General features: G+C 44.3%; 1 protein-coding gene across 3 annotated transcripts in view; it reads right to left on the bottom strand.

Moving 5' to 3' along the window:
- LOC139259729 (activin receptor type-2A) overlaps positions 1-20860 on the bottom strand; it is a 163786-nt gene that overhangs the window by 37148 nt on the left and 105778 nt on the right. The gene's annotated exons all lie outside the window — the stretch shown is intronic.

Raw genomic sequence — 20860 nt, forward strand, 5'->3', positions numbered from 1 at the left:
AGCATGGGATAATGTTCCTGTTGTCATAGAACAATGAATGTATCCTCCAGCTTACTGTGAATACTTAAGTATGCGTATTATACAATTAAGCAACAACAAAGAATTCTACTTTTATGAGGATCACTTTTATTTCATATCAGAAGGCATACTGTAGCAGACAGTGTAGTGGGCATGGCAGTACAGATGGGAAGCTAACTGCTGGCAAGGCAGAGTTGCCCAGTATGTTAGTCATTAGCCAGATGTGATGAATTGGGAATCATAGAAACATAGAAAATAGGTGCAGGAGTAGGCCATTCGGCCCTTCGAGCCTGCACCACCATTCAAAAAGATCATGGCTGATCATTCCCTCAGTACCCCTTTCCTGCTTTCTCTCCATACCCCTTGATCCCTTTAGCCTTAAGGGCCATATCTAACTCCTTCTTGAATATATCCAACAAACTGGCATTAACAACTCTCTGCAGTAGAGAATTCCACAGGTTCACAACTCTGAGTGAAGATGTTTCTCCTCATCTCAGTCCTAAATGGCTTACCCCTTATCCTTAGATTGTGTCCCCTGGTTCTGGACTTCCCCAACATCGGGAACATTCTTCCTGCATCTAACCTGTTCAATCCCGTCAGAATTTTATATGTTTCTATGAGATCCCCTCTCATCCTTCTAAACTTCAGTAAATACAGGCCCAGTCTCTCCTCATATGTCAGTCCTGCCATCCCGGGAATCAGTCTGGTGAACCTTCGCTGCACTCCCTCAATAGCAAGAACGTCCTTCCTCAGATTAGGAGACCAAAACTGAACACAATATTCTAGGTGAGGCCTCACCAAGGACCTGTACAACTGCAGTAAGACCTCCCTGCTCCTATACTCAAATCCCCTAGCTCTGAAGGCCAACATACCACTTGCCTTCTTCACCACCTGCTGTACCTTGTCGAAATCTCGACCTCCGATAAATGACTCAGACACCTTCAACTCCGGCAGAAGTTTCTTTAATTTACTTGCTAGCAAGGGAAAGGTCACACTCAGTCAATGGCTAAGTGAACCCCTCCAAAATGGTACAGTTTCACGAGATATTTATACAGTAAAACCCAAGTTATGGCCTCTCCCCGTGTATTGGCTCTGTCTCGCAGTCAGTGAATACAGATAAAGAGTTAATTACTACATCCTTGTCCTGACATGGTTTCCAGATATTTCCTTTTGTCAGGGTTATTAGTTGGCCAGCCGGCCATTACTCCATGAGTGTGTGGTAATGAGCTATTACCTGTCTTGCATTGTGTCAGGATTGTTCAGTTTACTAGTCAGTTATCTTTTTGCATCAAATGGATGAGGTCTCTACAAGAGATAATGGCTGGTGGTTTGAGTACTTCGAAAAGGGTGGGTTGGCATGGAACTGGTGTCGTATAGACAATAGGAGAGCACCATGAGGCGGGGGGTACTTGTCTCAGCAGGACTTGCCTCCTAGCTGTCTGGTGGCTATCAGCCCTTTCAAGCCAGGTTTAGCTGTTTATACAAGCCGACTGCTTTATGCAGAAATTTCTGGAAGGACCAGGACTCCATTTTGTTATATATTAAAAAAGTTACAAAAATACTGTGTGGTATCAGCTTAGATAAAAATACATTTCCACATTCCCCCATTTTGTCCTTCACAAGGACAATTTAATCCATTCTGATTTTGTACAGTCTCTCTATTTCCATTTCCACCCAAGAGCCTTCAGTAGTTGTTGCTACCATAACTCTAGCCGTGGTCTCGGTAGGCAACATGGTTTTTCCCACCCTGGCACAGCAACACTTAACGACGACAAATAATAGATACAAGGCGAAGACTATCAGCAGGAATATGATCAAACCCTGTACCACAGATCGGGATCCCAACCATCCCGATGCCCAACCCCATAAGGTGATACCGTCCTGGCCAACTGTGTGTTTATAGTCGATTACCTTTTTCCTAATGTATTCAGCTAGACTGCCGATTTCTTCTGATTTATCCGGGATATACGTACAGCATTCTCCATCTATTAATGCGCATGTCTCTCCTTCCTTGGCTAGGAGATAATCTAAGGCCATATGATTTGAGAGCCACTGTTCGAATAGCTACCATTTCATCATTCACCCCTTCAAAGGCTTGGGAAGTTGCGTTGGCTACTGATTCGACTATGTTAGCCAGTTCCCGTAACTGCCATTCGGTTGATGCTATTCCATAGGGTGGCACCATTACCTTGAATATTCCGTTTAGCCATGTCAAATCCCGTTTAAGTCTATGACTTCCATAGGCATCGCTTAGAGTCTTTATTGATCTGATAAAGGGTAGCACATATCCTAAGTAACAGGATCCTGTCCAGTTGGCTGGTAACCATGGGTAGGCTTTATGGCCACAAATAAAGTAGGTGCACTTATAGGACGTCAGCTCCTGGTCCTTACGCGCCATCCCTACTCGAGTGGTCTCACCTTCCCACCCTTCACCTGGGGCTTTGTTATGGACCATTGGCCAGCCAACGGTTGCTATCTTTCTCCCATCAGTGGGATTAGTTGTGGCTTGCCATTTAGTCATTTGGGAACACTTGCTGCGTCCCATTTCTGGTCTTTTAGTCTCATCACTCACTAGGCATATTATACCTTCAGGATTTCCTATTCCGGGAGTAATACTTAGGAAGGGTGGCTGACGGTTATTATTATAATTGGGCTGGTACCATCCCTGGAAGGCTGTAAGTTTATACCCTGCTGACCTCCATTCTGTTTGCTCCTTTGTTTCTGACACCTTGGTTAGGTTTGTTCTATTTTGCACCATCAACCATTCTACCATTTTTGATTCATTAAAGGGGACGGATCTTAGGGGAATACCCCCTTCGGAGTGGACAGGTACATGGGAACATATCCAACAACTCGACAAGTTTCTTTCTTAAGCATACTTATGACTCAGTGCCATAAATATGTTTACTTGCAGTTCCCTTCGGTGGCATGTCTGTACCCCTGGTATAATCAATAATGCAAATTAAAACCCTGTCAAGCCCAGCCCCATCAGTCCCCATAGTCCGTACAGTTCCTTCTTCAGTCTTCCTTTTTCTGTTCCTCTGGTTCCTTCTTCCCTTCCTCCTGGTTGGAATGGGACGCATGGATCCATGTTGGCCTTTCCTTTACCTTGATTGCAGTATTAGTCGCCAGCAAGACCTGGTATGGTCCTTCAAATCTTGGCTGTAGACTGCTTTTTCTTTTAAAATTTTGATGTAAACGAATTCCCCGGGCTCCAGGTTATGACACTTCCATTCCGCTGGCTTGACTTGAGGTTCCTTTACCTGTGAATGAAAGCTGGAAATACATTTGGTTAGTGCAATACAATAATTCAACATATTTTCCTCCATTTTGTGGATGTCCATTTGTTTTGCAGTAAATGGTGCTGTAAAAGGTAGTCGTTGGGGACGTCCCATAACTATCTCATGCGGTGACAGGCCTGTTGTTCTGTTGGTTGCAGATCGCATTACCATCAAAGCTAAGGGCAGCATTTCTGTCCAGTGTCATTGCATAATTTTGCCAGCTTATTTTTAAGCATTCCATTATATCTTTCAACAAGTCCAGCTGATTGTGAATGATAACTGCAATGAAAACGTTAATTAATCTGCAAAGCTTTACACATTTCTCATAACAGTTCCCGTGAAATGTGACCCGTTATCACTAGAAAGCTTAGCAGCACAGTACGATTTCTTTTAACAAACATTTAGCAACAGTAGTGGCATCAACCTTTTTACATGGAAAGGCTTCAATCCATTTAGAGAACACATCTACAATAACTAATACATACTTGAATCCCATACACATAGGTAATTCAATAAAATCCATTTGTAAATGTACAAAAGGCCCGACTGGATTTGGGTGGGAGGCAGATTCTACTTTTTCCGTCTTACCCGGATTCATTGTCTGACAGGTAACATAATTTTCACAGATTTGTTTTGCAATTGCCGAAATACCTGATGCATACCAAGTTGCCAAAATATAATCTGCCATTCCCCCTTTGCCTGCATGTGTGAATGTATGAACACATTGGGCAATCCATGGAAGTAAGGATTTGGGCGCCACCACGCGGCCGTCGTGGTGAACCCATATTCCTTCTGGATTTTTATAATATTGATCCTTCGTCCAGGTCACCACCTCCTCCGTACTGGCCTGTGTCTGAAAGGTCAGCACGTCATTAATAGTGGGTGGCGGGTCTGAGCAATTATAAGGTTCGGATTTGATAACAGTTCGACTTCATATTTAGTGGTTCTTGCGGAGGTTAGGTGTTGGGTGGCACATTTAGTAAGTAAAATCTCGACAGAGTGTGGGATGTATAGAATGGTCTGATGATTTAGAGTTATTGTCTGAGCCTGTTGTACAGCATAAGCTGCTGCCAGCGAAGGAAGACATCCTGGTAGTCCGCGTGCCACTGGGTCTAGTTGGGTACTGAAATACGCTACCGGTCGCTACCTGTCCCCATGTAACTGAGTCAAAACAGATTGTGCAAAACCCGACTTGTGATGCACAAATAAGTTGAATAGCTTAGTGTAATCTGGCAATCCCAAGGCTGGTGCTGAAGTGAGGGACTGCTTAAGACTCTGGAAAGCATTCCGGGATACTTCATTCCAAATCCTTCTTTAAGCATTGAGAGAATATAGTAGATTCATTCACAATTCGTAGGTCATGGACAAACCTCCATTTGTCACTATTGGGCTTCTGAACCGGAAGAATCGGTGTGTTACATGGACTTCTCATTTATGCTTATAGTGATTCACAGATCACAGAATGTAAAGTACTTGTTTTCTAATTTTATTAAAAGGGTTCCAAACCCAAGATTTTTCCAATACACCCAAAATGTTGATCAAGGAGATCACCTGAAATATCTCAAAATCCCAATTCAAATATTGTACTGCCACTCTTTATCTAAAAAAAAATTCTCTTACTGAGCTGGAAGCTTTTATACCAAGGACAATGAGAGCGTACTCCCCCAGCTTGCACTGAGAGACTCAAAGGCTTTTTAAAAAAAAAGGCATTACAACTTCCCAAGGCATTACAACTTCCCTTCCCCGTTCTTTATCTTACTCCTAGACTAAATTTATGTCTTTCATACCAATATAATCAATGATTCCGTGTCTTCTTTCGACAAGTAAGTGAGCGTGTCAAATAAATTCTTTTTTTTAAACCACCGGGACCATGTCTCAACAAACCTATCCTATGTGCATTTCCTAGCTCCGTAACTTCTCATCTGAATAAATCCACACCTGCGTTTCTAACTTAAAATGTCTTAAACTTCCCACATACAGGACAACACTATGAAGGGTTAAAAACTTCACTCTGTTTGAAAAAGTGGGTGGAGCTAAAACAAACAGGCAGCTCCACAACCTTTCCAAACAGGTTTCCAGACACAAGAAAAAACACAGAAGCACTCTCATTCAAAGACAAGACATTCACAAAAGTCTCTCTCCATTCAATAAAGCTTTTTTTTTTGGCTAGCTTTATTTTTTTTTTGAATCCATGTCACTATCAGGTTCTCTTTTTTTTTACATATTGATTTACTTCCTCTGTTAATTTTACTGGGCTTGAGGAATCGGAACCCAGGCCTTTTCAATTACTTTCCTTTTTTTTTACCTCTTCTACCTGGATCTCTGTTTATAAGACACTCCTCTAGACATGCTGTTCTCTCTAAATTAAATGAACCATCGGGTGGAAATGGCCTGTTTTCACCCTTAGTCCACTTTACCCCTTTTTTTTTGGTCAATTGAAGACTGACCACAATTCTGGAGCATGACATAGGCTGGTGTGCCTTTTGTGGTGTTTTAACTTGCTCCGGCACCCATTCTGGATGATTAAGATTTTCCACAGTTTCTGATCTCTCAATCCTTTCGGCCAACCGAGTTCTCTACACCCACTTCTCCTGGCCGTTACGTGGCCTGAAAAGGCTCTTAATTCGGGCTCAGTCTGGGTGTGTGAGATATGTTGGCACGAACCAACCGTAGTTGATCAGTTACTGTTTCTTTTCTTAATCAATCCTTGTTTTTCCCAAATCACAATTTTCCCTAGTGACTCTTCCCGTTTCGCTAATTGCAATGTCGCACAAAGGTATTGCACACAACAGTATAACAAGGACAACTAGGACAAACAACATTCACACGAGTATACAAATCATAACCTTAAACTTTATCTAAACAAATAATCAATTCTCAGTCTGCGTTGTACGCCACTACAGACCGAGTCCTTAACTTATCCTAATAAAACTTATAAAACTTATGGTTCCATTACCCTAACTCTTATCACATTAAGATTAGCGCTTTTTTTTTCCTAATCTTATCACATAAGAACCTTTTTTTCTTCCCCTAATAGCGCTATTTCTACCTTACCTACTGAAACCTTCCCCGGGCTGTTTCGAGATTTTTCCAGAACCAGTTCTCTTCTGCTTGCGAGCTGAGAAAGAAAGGGTTATAAAAAAATAACTTTAGCTTTTAAATGTCGAGTCTCGTAGATTGCAGTACCTCCCCTGTGGACAACAGATTACATATGCGATTCAACAGTGAAGAAACCTTCTTGTGAGCAAAAGGCTCACCTTGTTTTGGCCACTGAAGCCTTTCACTGGAGAGGCACTATGCCTGTATCCGTTTTACTCACAGGGCAGAGAGTATGCATCTCGGTGGAACCTCCAAGAAGTAACTGTCGAAATCTCGACCTCCGATAAACGACTCAGACACCTTCAACTCCGGCAGAAGTTTCTTTAATTTACTTGCTAGCAAAGGAAAGGTCACACTCAGTCAATGGCTAAGTGAACACCTCCGAAATGGTAGTTTCACGAGATATTTATACAGCAAAACCCAAGTTATGGCCTCTCCCTGTGTATTGGCTCTGTCTCGCAGTCAGTGAACACAGCTAAAGAGTTAATTACTACATCCTTGTCCTGATATGGTTTCCAGATATTTCCTTTTGTCAGGGTTATTTATTGGCCAGTCGGCCATTACTCCATAAGAGTGTGGTAATGAGCTATTACCTGTCTTGCATTGTGTCAGGATTGTCCAGTTTCCTAGTCAGTTATCTTTTTGCATCAAATGGATGAGGTCTCTACAAGAGATAATGGCTGGTGGTTTGAGTACTTCGAAAAGGGTGGGGTGGCATGGAACTGGTGTCGTATAGACAATAGGAGAGCACCATGGGGGGGGGTACTTGTCTCAACAGGACTTGCCTCCTAGCTGTCTGGTGGCTATCAGCCCTTTCAAGCCAGGTTTAGCTGTTTATGCAAGCCGACTGCTTTATGTAGAAATTTCTGGAAGGACCAGGACTCCATTTTGTTATATATTAAAAAGGGCACAAAAATACCGTGTGGTATCAGCTTAGATAAAAATACATTTCCACAACCTGCATACCAACTTTCAATGACTGATGTACCATGACACCCAGGTCTCGTTGCTCCTCCCCTTTTCCGAATCTGCCACCATTCAGATAATATTCTGCCTTCGTGTTTTTGCCCCAAGACCTCACATTTATCCACATTATTCTGCATCTGCCATGCATTTGCCCACTCACCTAACCTGTTCAAGTCACCCTGCAGCCTCTTCGTGTCTTAGCATCCTCCTCACAGCTCACACCGCCACCCAGCTTAGTGTCATCTGCAAACTTGGAGATATTACACTCAATTCCTTCATCTAAATCATTAATGTATATTGTAAATAGTTGAGGTCCCAGCACTGAGCCCTGCTGCACCCCACTAGTCATTGCCTGCCATTCTGAAAAGAACCAGTTTATCCCAACTCTCTGCCAACCAGTTCTCTATCCACATCAGTACATTATCCCCAATACCATGTGCTTTAATTCTGCACACCAATCTCTTGTTGGGACCTTGTCAAAAGCCTTTTGAAAGTCCAAATACACCACATCAACTGGTTCTCCCATGTCCTCTCTGCTAGTTATGTCCTCAGAAAACTCTAGAAGAGTTGTCAAGCATGGTTTACCTTTCATAAATCCATGCTGACTTGGACCGATCCGGTCACTACTTTCCAAATGCACTGCTATTTCATCTTTAATAATTGATTCCAACCTTTTCCCCACTACTGATGTCAGGCTAACCAATCTATAATTACCCGTTTTCTCTCTCCCTCCTTTTTTAAAAAAGTGAGGTTACATTAGCTACCCTCCCATCCATAGGAACTGATCCAGAGTCGATAAGACTGTTGTAAAATGATCACCAATGCAGCCACTATTTCTAGGGCCACTTCCTTAAGTACTCTGGGATGCAGACCATCAGGTCCTGGGGATTTATCGGCCTTCAATCCCATCAATTTCCCTAACACAACTACCCGACTAATAAGGATTTCCTTCAGTTCCTCTTTCTCACTAGACCCTCGGTCCCCTAGTATTTACGGAAGGTTATTTGTGTCTTCCTTCGTGAAGATAGAACCAAAGTATTTGTTCAACTGGTCTGCCATTTCTTTATTCCCCATTATAAATTCACCCGAATCTGACTGCAAGGGACCTACATTTGTCTTCACTAATCTTTTTCTCTTCACATATCTACAGAAGCTTTTGCAGTCAGTTTTTATGTTCCCAGCAAGCTTCCTCTCATACTCTATTTTCCCCCTCCTAATGAAACCCTTTGCCCTCCTCTGCTGAATTCTAAATTTCTCCCAATTCTCAGGTTTGCTGCTTTTTCTGGCCAATTTATGTGCCCCTTCCTTGGATTTAACACTATCCTTAATTTCCCTTGTTAGCCACGGTTGAGCCACCTTCCCCGAATCCAGATGCGGTTAACTGAATTTTTGTTTAATAATGAGTAATAGACACGGTTGTTGCGTATGTGATCTCAATGCGCATTCGCATGGCACATACATGTGCATTTTAATCTTTTTGTTCCATTGTTGGTAAAATATTATGAAAAGCAGAGTGTGCATGTGTTCTTTGATCTTTGCATGTACTTTACTTCTTTGGCTACTGCTCATTGGTTAACTGCTAAATGTGTGTAACACACAAAAACGCTGGACTTCAGCACTCTGAAAACATTTGCAACATTGTAAAGGAGAGAGTGGCCATTGTGGTCAGTAATTGAAATAACTGTTACAGCCCAGCAGAATCAAGCCCAATCAATAACAAGCAGCTCTAACAGAGCACATCAGGATGGAGTTCTCAATGCATTCTGGATGGAGTGTGGGGGTAAGTCTCGTACATCTCGCTGTGCGAAATCAGCATTCTCAGCAATCATGCTGATCAGTCACAATTTCTGGACAACAAACTAGAAGGAGCACTATGATGTGCTGTGTCTGATGAAGTTCTGGCATGAATTTAAGCTTTGAAGAAAGAAAAATACTGCAAAATTTCACACTGAATAGTGGTAGATGTTTGTCAAGTACATATACACATGAAGTATAATTAGTCATTTTCTACTAAACTCATTTGTATGTGGTTAAAACTGTGCTACTATAGCCACACCTGTGGCTGGTCAACAATTTATATTGGGCAAAACTGTGGGAGGGTTTTTTTTTAAAAAAGTGTTATTTTGCATTGGCAGTAGATTGCATAATTACAACCATAGTGGCAATTTTAACTTTCCATTTTCAGGTTGTGTGTTGAAAAGTACTTCAGCTACCTTGCCAGAGATAGTATTTGTAACACAGTCTGGCTGAACAGATTGCAAATATGCATTTTCACCTACCTAGAGCTTGAGCCTAATTTCCAGGCCCAATAGTGAGCAAATTATCTCGATCACATTATTTGTTTCGGAGACAAAGACAAAAAAAATATTGGCTTGGTTACGAACAAGGTAACCGACATCTTGACAGAATGTTTTTTGTTGCAGTGAATTCCCACCCTCCCTTCCCCTCCAACAGCAGTGTTTTTTTAAAAAACCTTTCTCAAATCGCCGTATTATTTTAAATGTGATCCTTTACAGCGAATTTTGTCAGACTATCCAGCACAAGTAACATCAGAGCCAGACGCAATCTGTCATCGTCCAGCATCCATATATGTGTACCTCCCAGTGTGGCTCACTGGACAGTAGTTAGTGAGCAGAAGTTGAAACACTGGTTGATTATTCCCCCTTTCTATTCCTATCCCAGAAACAGGCCAATTGGATAACCTCATAACCACCCAGCTGGGATCACCACCAAGCAGCTCGAGAGAGCAGCACAGCGGCAGACCACAAAACAGCGCAAGACCCGACCCAAGCAGCATACCACCAAGCAGCGCGAGAGGAGCAGCCCAAACAGCACCAACTGACCTGAGGGCAAAAAGTAGAAAGAACCAAAATCAAAGTGTGATGTCACTGGAAAGAAGGGAATTGATTGGTTGGTGAATTTTTCTCTCCTTTCTGGGGAATTGGTTTGAATGAAGAGCTGGGATTAAAAACAAAACTTGAAAACTTAATTAACTAAATACATTAAAGATGGCAGGATAGGCAATGTTTCGGCTGTTGCATCTGGGAGCTGGTTGATTCCATTGAGGTCCACAGCAAGTGTCTGCAGCTCGAGGAACTTTGGCTCCGTGTTGATGAGCTGGAGTCCGAGCTGCAGACACTGGTACATCAGGAAGGGGGAAGAGTTACCTGGACGCTGTGTTCCAGGAGGCAGTACACCCCTTAGATTAATTAATTCAAATTTGGTCCGTGGTCAGGGACAGGAGGGTGTGACTACAAGCGAGGCAGGTAGTGATGGAGGAGCTTCAGCCCTTGCTCTTGTCCAGCAGGTTCGAGGCTCTTACTCCCCGTGTGGATAAGAGCAGGGACTGCAGGGAGGATGAACAAACTGACCGTGGTATAGGAGGCCATTCAAGTGTGTGTGTGTGTGTGTATGTGTGTGTTTGTGGTGGGGGGAGGAGGAATAAAAAGAAACATTGTAGTGGTAGGGGACAGTATCATTAGGGGGATAGATACAATTCTCTTCAGCCAAGAGCATGAGTACCATGTTGCCTGCCCGGTGCTAGGGTTAAGGACATCTCCTCAGGGCTGGAGAGGAACTTGGAATGGGAGGGGGGCGGGGAAGATACAGTTGTCGTGGTCCATGTGGGTACTAATGACAGATAGAACAAAGAAAGAGGTTCTGCTGGGGGAGTATGAGCAGCTCGAAGGCAAATTAAAAAGCAGAACCACAAAGATAATAATTTCTGGATTACTACCCGAGCCACATGCAAGTTTGCAAAAGGTAAATAACATCAGAGAGTTAAACACATGGCTCGAAGACTGGTGTGGGAGACATGGGTTTTGGTTCGTGGGACAATGTCACAGTACCGGGCTAAGAGGGAGCTGTTCCGTTCGGACAGACTCCACTTAGACCGTGCTGGGACTAGGGTCCTGGCGAATCAAATAACCAGGGTTGTAGGATTTAGGTGAGCGAAAGTTTTAAAAGTTAAAGAATAAGGGGAAGGCAATAAGAGCATGGTAGCACTGGGGGAAAATGAAAACCAGAGCGTGCCAGGATGTATAAACATAAAGGTGAATCAGAAAGTGGGGTCAAAGCAAGAAAAATGGAAAAAACACAAATTTAAAAGCTCTTTAACTGAAAGCACGTAGCATATGTAACAAAATAGATGAGTTAACTGCACAAAGAGGTACAAATGTGTATGATCTGATAGCTATTAAATCATTTTGGAAAACTTTTTTTTCTAAACTTTGGAAGTAACTTTTTAAAACATCCCTCGGAACTCCAGCGGACAACTGACCTTCCTGACGCCTGTCCCCAAACAAGCCTCGGGCCACCTACCACCTACCATCAAGGGCGCTACTCGGCGCCAAGCTTGTGGACAACATTTCGCCATAGGCAATTAGGCTCATACAGCAGTGCCTGGTCTCCAGTCGTCTTGACCCTCTTGCCACTGGACCAAGATCTCGCTCAGCTAAGCCAGTGTGGTTGCCGGTGTGCAACGGCCACCCCATGTTAAAAGAGCTCATGTACAGGCATCTTCCATTTCGTTAACATGAAGTTTGGGACCTGGAATGTCAACACCCTCATGGACAACTCAAATAGCGACAGGACGGAACGCCGCACCGCCATCGTTGCCCAGGAACTTAGACGCTTTGACATCGATGCCCTAAGCGAGACACGGCAGGCAGGGGAAGACCAGCTCAAGGAACAAGATGGAGGTTACACCTTTTTCTGGAAAGGAAAACCAGAGGAAGAATGCCGCTTTCACGGAGTCGGCTTCGCCATCAAAAATGAGCTGGTCGACCGCCTCAAAGATCCCCCCTGTGGGGTTAACAAAGGCCTCATGACTCTTCGACTCACTCTAGCCCGGAACCGATGCGCCACAGTCATCAGTGCATACGCCCCAACACTTGATGCAACGATGAGACCAAAGGAGAGTTTTTATTCCAAACTCAAAACATCCCTGTCCCGCGTCCCCGCGGGCGACAAGTTGATCCTCTTAGGTGACTTCAACGCCAGGGTCGGCAAAGACACAGACCTCTGGGGAGGCGTGATTGGCAGAGAGAGGGTAGGGAAAGCCAAAGCGAGAGGTTCCCTACTCCTGACAAAATGTCTAGAACATGAACTTACCATCACCATCACTTTTGTTCTGCCAGCGGGACAAATACAAGGCATGTGGCAACACCCTCGCTCCAAACACTGGCACCTGCTCGACTATAGAAACATAGAAAATAGGTGCAGGAGTAGGCCATTCGGCCCTTCGAGCCTGCACCGCCATTCAATGAGTTCATGGCTGAACATGCAACTTCAGTACCCCATTCCTGCTTTCTCGCCATACCCCTTGATCCCCCCTAGTAGTAAGGACTACATCTAACCCCTTTTTGAATATATTTAGTGAATTGGCCTCAACAACTTTCTGTGGTAGAGAATTCCACAGGTTCACCACTCTCTGGGTGAAGAAGTTTCTCCTCAGCTCGGTCCGAAATGGCTTACCCCTTATCCTTAGATTGTGACCCCTGGTTCTGGACTTCCCCAACAATGGGAACATTCTTCCTGCATGTAACCTGTCTAAATCCGTCAGAATTTTAAACGTTTCTATGAGATCCCCTCTCATTCTTCTGAACTCCAGTGAATACAAGTCCAGTTGATCCAGGCTTTCTTGATATGTCAGTCCTGCCATCCCGGGAATCAGTCTGGTGAACCTTCGCTGCACTCCCTCAATAGCAAGAATGTCCTTCCTCAAGTTAGGAGACCAAAACTGTACACAATACTCCAGGTGTGGCCTCACCAAGGCCCTGTACAACTGTAGTAACACCTCCCTGCCCCTGTACTCAAATCCCCTCGCTATGTCATCGTCCGAGCCAGGATAGCAAGGATGTGCGTATCACCCACACCATGACAGGAGCCGACGACTGTTAGACGGACCACCGTCTAATCCGATCCACCATCGACATTAACATAGCCCCCAAAGCGGAGGGGACTGCAGAAGCAGTGCCACAAAAAAGTCAATGCTGGGGCACTTAAAGACCCAGCTAAGAGAACCCTATACAGCCAGCGCCTCACAGCTAACCTGGCGTGCCTTGATGACCCTGAGATGCTGAATGCCCAAAGTGCTTGGTCTGCCCTCCAGGCCTCCATAACCAGTGCCTGTGAAGAGACACTTGGTCACTCAACCAGAAAACACCAGGACTGGTTTGATGAGAATGATCAGGAGATCCAAGAACTAATAGATCTCAAGCGCAGAGTATTTCTGAGCCTCAAGCAACAATCCAACTCGGGAGCAGCAAAGAAATATTACAGGCGGCTCAAGGCTGAGATCCAACAAAAAACCTGGGACCTAAAGAACAGGTGGTGGATGGAGAAAGCACAAGAGATACAACAACTGGCCGACAGCCATGATATGCAAGGATTCTTCATCACAGTCAAGACCACCTACGATCCAAACTCCCAAGGCCCCAACCCACTGCTGGCCAAACACTCATCAAGGACACCGAGGCTGTCAGGGCCCGCTGGAAGGCGCACTTCGAAGATCTCCTCAATCGCGACTCTGCCTTCGATTCGAGCGTTCTCAACTCCATCCCGTAGCATGCGACCCGCAACAACCTCAGTGAAACCCCAACGTTTCACGAGGTAGGGAAAGCCATAAAACAGCTCAAGAACAACAAGGCTATGAGAGCGGATGGAATCCTTGCTGAGGCGCTAAAGTATGGCGGAGAGGCGCTGTTGGCGTGGATACATGACTTCATCTCTTTCATCTGGAGGGAGTAAAGCATGTCGGGAGATCTCAGAGATGCAGTGATCGTGACCATCTTTAAAAAGGGGGACAAGTCCGACTGCGGCAATTACATGGGAATGTCCCTAATATCAGCCATTGGGAAAGTTGTCGCTAGAGTTCTCCTCAACTGTCTTCTCCCTGTGGCCGAGGAGCTCTTCCCGGAGTCACATTGCGAATTTCGTCCCCTACAGGGCACAACGGACATGATCTTTGCAGCGCCACAGCTGCAGGAAAAATGCAGGAAGGAGCGCAGGCTCTTATACATAGCCTTTTTCGACCTTACAAAGGCCTCGACACGGTCCACCACGAGGGTCTATGGAGCGGCCTCCTCCATTTTGGATGCCCCCAAAAGTTTGTCAACAGCCTTCGCCTGCTCCACGACGACATGCAGGCCGTGATCCTTACCAACGGATCCATCACAGCCCCAATCCAAGTCCGGACCAGGGTCAAACAGGACTGCGTCATCGCTCCAACCTTCCTCGCAGTCAACAAGCTCCCCACTGGAGTGGAACTAAATTATAGAACCAGTGGGAAGCTGTTTAACCTACGCCGCCTCTATGGTCAGGTCCAAGATCACCACAACCTCGGTCGTTGAGTTACAGTACGCGGATGACACCTGCGTACATTCCGAGGCTGAACTCCAGGATACAGTCGACGTATTTACTGAGGCATATGAAAGCATGTGCCTTACGCTAAACATCCGTAAGACAAAGGTCCTCCACCAGCCTGTCCTCGCCACACAGCACTGTCCATCAAGACAACGTGGACCATTTCCCATACCTCGGGAGCCTCTTAACAAAAGCAGACATTGATGCGGAGATTAAACACCGCCTCCAGTGCGGCCTTCGGTCGCCTGAGGAAAAAGTGTGTCTGAAGACCAGGCCCTCAAAACTATCGCCTACAGGGCTGTAGGAATACCCGCCCTCTGTATAGCTCAGAGACATTGACGATGTATAGAAGACACCTCAAGGCGCTGGAGATATATCACCAACGATATCTCTGCAAGATCCGACAAATCGCCTGGGAGGACAGGCGCACCAACATCAGTGTCCTCGTCCAGGCTAACATCCCTAGCATTGAAGCACTGACCACACTCGATCAGCTTCGCTGGGCAAGCCACATACGAGACTCCCAAAGCAAGTGCTCTATGCGGAGCTCCTTCATAGCAAACGAGTCAAAGGTGGGCAGTGGAAACGTTACAAGGACAAACTCAAAGTCTCCCTGATAAAGTGCGACATCACCACTGACACTTGGGAGTCCCTGGCCAAAGACCGCCCCAAGTGGAGAAAGTGCATCCGGGAGGGCATTAAGCACTCCGAGTCTCAACGCCGAGAGCGTGCAGAAATCAAGCGCAGGCAGCGGAAAGAGCATGCAGCAAACCAATCCCACCCACTCCTTCCCTCAACGACCATTTTTCCCACCTGTGACAGAGTCTGTGGCTCTCGTATTGGACTGTTCAGCGACCAAAAAACTCACCAAGTGTGAAAGCAAGTCTTCCTCGATTCTGAGGGACTGCCTATGATGATGATCTGAAAGCACATAGCATTTGTAACAAAATAGATGAACTGACTGCCCAGAAATAAAAATGGGTCTGATCTGATAGCCATTACAGAGACATGATTGCAAGGTGACCTGGACTGGGAACTAAATATTATGGGGTATTTGACAATTCGGAACGACAGACGGAAAGGAAAAGGAGGTGGGGTAGTACTGTTAATAAAGGACGAGATCAGTGCGTTAGTGAGAAACGCTCAGAAGACTAAGATGTTGAATCAGTTTGAGTGGAGATAAGGAATAATAAGGGGAAGAAGTCACTGGTGGGTGTAGTCTATAGGCCCCTAGCAGTAGCTACACTGTTGGATGGGTTATAAATCAAGAAATAATGGAGGCTTGTTAAAAAAAAAAGGAAAGGCAATAATCATGGGTGATTTTAACCTTCATATTGATTGGACAAAGCAAATTGGCCAGGGTAGCCTTGAGAAGAGTTCATAGTGTGCATTAGAGATAGTTTCCTTGAACAGTATGTTGCAGAACCAATCAGGGAGCAGGCTATCTTAGATCTTGTACTGTGTAATGAAACAGGATTAATAAATGATCTCCTAGTAAAGAATCCTCTCGGAATGTGTGACCATAACATGGTTGAATTTCAAATTCAGTTGGAGAGTGAGAAAGCTGGATCTCAATCCAGTGTCCTAAGCTTAAATAAAGGAGACTACAAAGGTATGAAAGATAAAGAGGACTGGGAAAATAGCGTAAAGTATGGGACAGTTGATGAGCAGTGGCAGACATTTAAGGAGATATTTCATAACTCGCAACAAAGATATATACCAATGAGAAGGAAAGACTGTAAGAGAAGGGATAACTATCCGTGGCTAACTAAGGAAATAAGGGATGGTATAAACTTGAAAATAAGGGCATACAATGTGGCCAAGACTAGTGGGAGGCCAGAGGATTGGGAAACTTTTAAAAGCCAAAGAACGACTAAAAAAAATTAGAGAGGGAAAATAGATTATGACAGTAAACAAGCACGGAATATAAAAACAGACAGTAAGAGTTTCTACAGCTACATAAAAATGAAAAGAGTGCCTAAGGTAAATGTTGGTCCCCTAGAGGATGAAAATGGGGAATTAATAATGGAGAACAGGGAAATGGCAGAGATGTTGAACAAATATTTTGTATCAGTCTTCACGGTAGAAGACACTAAAAACATCCCAATAGTGGATAATCAAGGGGCTACAGGGAGGGAGGAATTATCACTAAAGAAGTAGTACTCAGTAAAATAACAGGACTAAAGGTAGACAAGTGCCCTGGACATGATGGCTTACATCCTAGGGTCTTAAAAGAAGTGGCTGCAGAGATAATAGATGCATTGGTTGTAATCTACCAAAATTCCCTAGATTCTGGGGCGGTCCCAACGGATTGGAAAAATGCAAATGTAATGCACCTATTTAAAAAAGGAGGCAGACAAAAAGCAGGAAACTATAGATCAGTTAGCCTAACCTCTGTCGTTGGGAAAATGCTGGAGTCCATTATTAAGGATCAGTTAGCCTAACCTCTGTCGTTGGGAAAATGCTGGAGTCCATTATTAAGGAAGCAGTAGTGAGACATTTGGAAAGGCATAATTCAATTAAGCAGAGTCAATGTGGTTTTATGAAAGGGAAATCATGTTTGACAAATTTGCTGGAGTTCTTTGAGGATGTAACGAGCAGGGTGGATACGTGGGAACCAGTGGATGTGGTGCATTTAAATTTCCAGAAGGCTTTTGATAAGGTGCCACATAAAAGGTTACTGCACAAGATAAAAGTTCATGGGGTTGGGGGTAATATATTAGCAAGGATAGAGGATCAGCTAACTAAAAGAAAACAGAGAATCGGGATAAATGGGTCATTCTCCGATTGGCAAACAGTAACTAGTAGGATGCCGCAGGGATCGGTGCTGGGGCCTCAACTATTTACAATCTATATTAATGACTTGGATGAAGGGACCAAGTGTAACGTAACCAAGTTTGCTGATGATACAAAGATGGATGGGAAAGCAAATTGTGAAGAGGACACGAAACATATAAGATAATGAGAGGGGGCTCGACAAGGTGGATGCAGAGAGGATATTTCCATTCATCGGGAAACTAAAACTAGGGGACATAGACTCAGAATAAGGGGCCGCCCATTTAAAACTGAGATGAGGAGGAATTTCTTCTCTGAGGGGGTTGTAACCCTATGGATTAATCTGCCCCAGAGAGCTGTGGAGGCTGGGTCATTGAATATATTTATGGCGGAGACATCAGACAGAGTTTTGAGCAATAAGAGAATAAAGGGTTATGAGGAGCAGGCAGGGAAGTGGAGCTGAGTCCATAATCAGATCAGCCTTGATCTTATTAAATGGTGGAGCCGGCTCAAGGGGCCAGGTGGCCGACTCCTGCTCCTATTTCTTATGTAAACATTGGATATTCCTGGTCCGGATGGTCAAGCTCTGCATTTACCCAGAAGGAGCCCCCAAAAAGAAATCAGATTTCAAAAGAACAAAACTAACATGGTGAGCTGCAAACAGGACAAAGAGAAACAGGAAAACTGCCATTCAGCAGTTATTTTTATGGTTTACGAAGAATATCACATCACCCATTTTACACTCATCAAAATTGAAAGTTCATAATTATAGTACAGGTTGAACCTCCCTTATACGGAACCCTCGGGACCTGGCGTGTTCTGGATAAAGGATTTTTCCGGACAAGGGTAGTCACGTTAAATTGGATGGGAGAGGTATTGAGCAAGGGGATATCAAGGCTGACTGGCTTGAGGTTGGGAGTGCAGCAGAGGGAGCATGGGCAGGGGGGGTGGGGGAGGAGGAGGGCAGTGGATCGCAGGGGCAGACCAGCAATTGCGAGTCTGCAGCAAGGAAAGACTTCAATTTGTTCATGTCAGAGTTCTGTGCATGCGCCATCCGGGAATGGTTCTGGATGAGGGGTGGCTCCGGATGCAGTATCTCAACCAGACTGAAGAAACCTAGAATATTTTTTTGAAGCTGGTTTTATGGTCAACATTAATGCCAATTAGAACCAGGTGCAAATGTGTCAACTAAATAATACAGGTTGAACCTCTCTTATCCGGCACCCTCGGGACCTAGCCTGTGCCTGATCAGAGGATTTGCCAGACGACGGGAGGTCACGCCAACCCTAGCGTTGTCAGCAGTACCCGGTAAGTCTTTAATGTAATGGTTCATTTCGGGCAGAGACACCAACTCTTGGAGCAGCGGGGTCAATGTGTACCTGTGGGGAACATCAGTGAAGTGTTGCCGTGAGCTGCAGGTCAGCCGAGAGAGATTGGCAGTGTTTACAGCAGTGTATAAATCCTTCCAACTGATGTAAAGTCCAATGTCTGATCTTGAGAGTTTGTTTTAGATGAGCGATCTTCATTGTTTTAAGCGTTAGTTCAGAGAGCCTGCGATACTTCAGCCGACTTTATCTTCTTGACTACAAAACGTGCCTAATCATCATCAGTTTTTAAACTAATAAAAAAAATAATCGACCATGTATGATTCACACATAAAAGGAGTGGGAAAGAGAGAGAAATGGACAGATGGATTCTAGTTGGATTACAACATGATAAAACTACAGGTGGGTAAAACATGTCTGTTTTATTTCACAAACTCATTCTGCTCAGTGGTAATGAAACAAGATTGGCACGGACGATTAAAGCAATGCACTTCAACATGCAGATCGGACACATCCTCGCCCACTCTCCTATCTGTGTAGTACATTTGAATGAAAACATATGAAATAAACGAGCCTACAGCTAGTTAACACCCTGGTCTGCATTCCCTACAGATTGTCCACAAATCGTGTTTCATTACCACCGAGCAGAATGAGTTTGTCAAATATAACAGCTATGTTTTACCCACCTGTAGCTTTATCATGTTTTAATTCAATTCGAATCTATCCGTCCATTTCTCTCTCTTTCTCACTCTCTTTTTGTGTGTGAATCATAATCAATATTTTTTTTAACTATTAGTTTAAAACTGATGACAATTAGGCACGTTTTGTAGTTGAGAGGATAAAGTCGGCTGAAGTATCGCAGGCTCTCTGAACTAATGCTTAAAACAATGAAGATCGCTCATCTAAAACAAACTCTCAAGATCAGACATTGGACTTTACTTGAGTTGGAAGGATTTATACTCCGCTGTAAACACTGCCAATCTTTCTCGGCTGACCTACAGCCCACGGCAATACCTTCACTGATGTTCCCCACAAGTACACATGGATCCCGCTGCTCCGAGAGTTGGTGTCTCCGCCCGAAATGAACCATTTGTTCAGCCATGAACTCATTGAATGGCGGTGCAGGCTAGAAGGGCCGAATGGCCTACTCCTGCACCTATTTTCTATGTTTCTATGACATTAAAAACTTACCGGGTACTGCTGACAACGCTCCGACCCGACCTAGGAAGGACCACCAGAGGCAGCAGGGAGAAGAGGAGCTGGATACAGTGCGCCGACCCGACCTAGGAAGGACCACCAGAGGCAGCGGGAAGAGGAGCTGGATACAGTGCGCCGACCCGACCTAGGAAGGAACACTGGAGGCAATAGGAGCCCTAGGACACAACGTGGGTCGCGACCAACGACCCACCCCCCCCCCTCCGGGAATGATGCCAGACCAGGGAGGTAGCTGGATAAGAGTGTGCCGGATAAGAGAGGTTCAACCTGTATTTTCTCCTATAATATAGAGTGCTACATTATGAAATGTTATACGCACTCAATTTATATATGTAAACAAGGATACCTACACAATATGCTTTGCAACAATTCAAAAGTCTGAATGAAGGTCCATCTTTTTACTTTTTATAAACTCTGCTTTTAATAGAGAAATTCTTACATTGAACATCTCTGGTATAAAACTTTCACATTTAAAATCAAATTATAAGACCAATCTATCTAAACAAAGCCACCATTGGAAGTAGCTTATGGTAATCATTCTTCCCAAGTTTATAGTTATGTCACTTTGGCAGACAAGAGAAATCTTGTTTAAATGTCTTGTAGGCAACATATCAACTACCAACAGTAGCAGTCAGCAGGTATATTTTGAGAGTCTGTACAAGTCATAAAATGCTAGATAGTTATTTCTACAGCTACAAGTCATAACGTCAATGTTGGGAACACTTCCACTTTGATGAAAAATATTTATTACATTTACAGCCCATTTTATTAGATGAAGTGAGTGAACATTTTGGATGTTATGCGGTTTATAAGCCT

The sequence above is a fragment of the Pristiophorus japonicus genome, chromosome 3 (assembly GCF_044704955.1).
Source record: "Pristiophorus japonicus isolate sPriJap1 chromosome 3, sPriJap1.hap1, whole genome shotgun sequence".
NCBI classification, from domain to species: Eukaryota; Metazoa; Chordata; class Chondrichthyes; family Pristiophoridae; genus Pristiophorus; species Pristiophorus japonicus.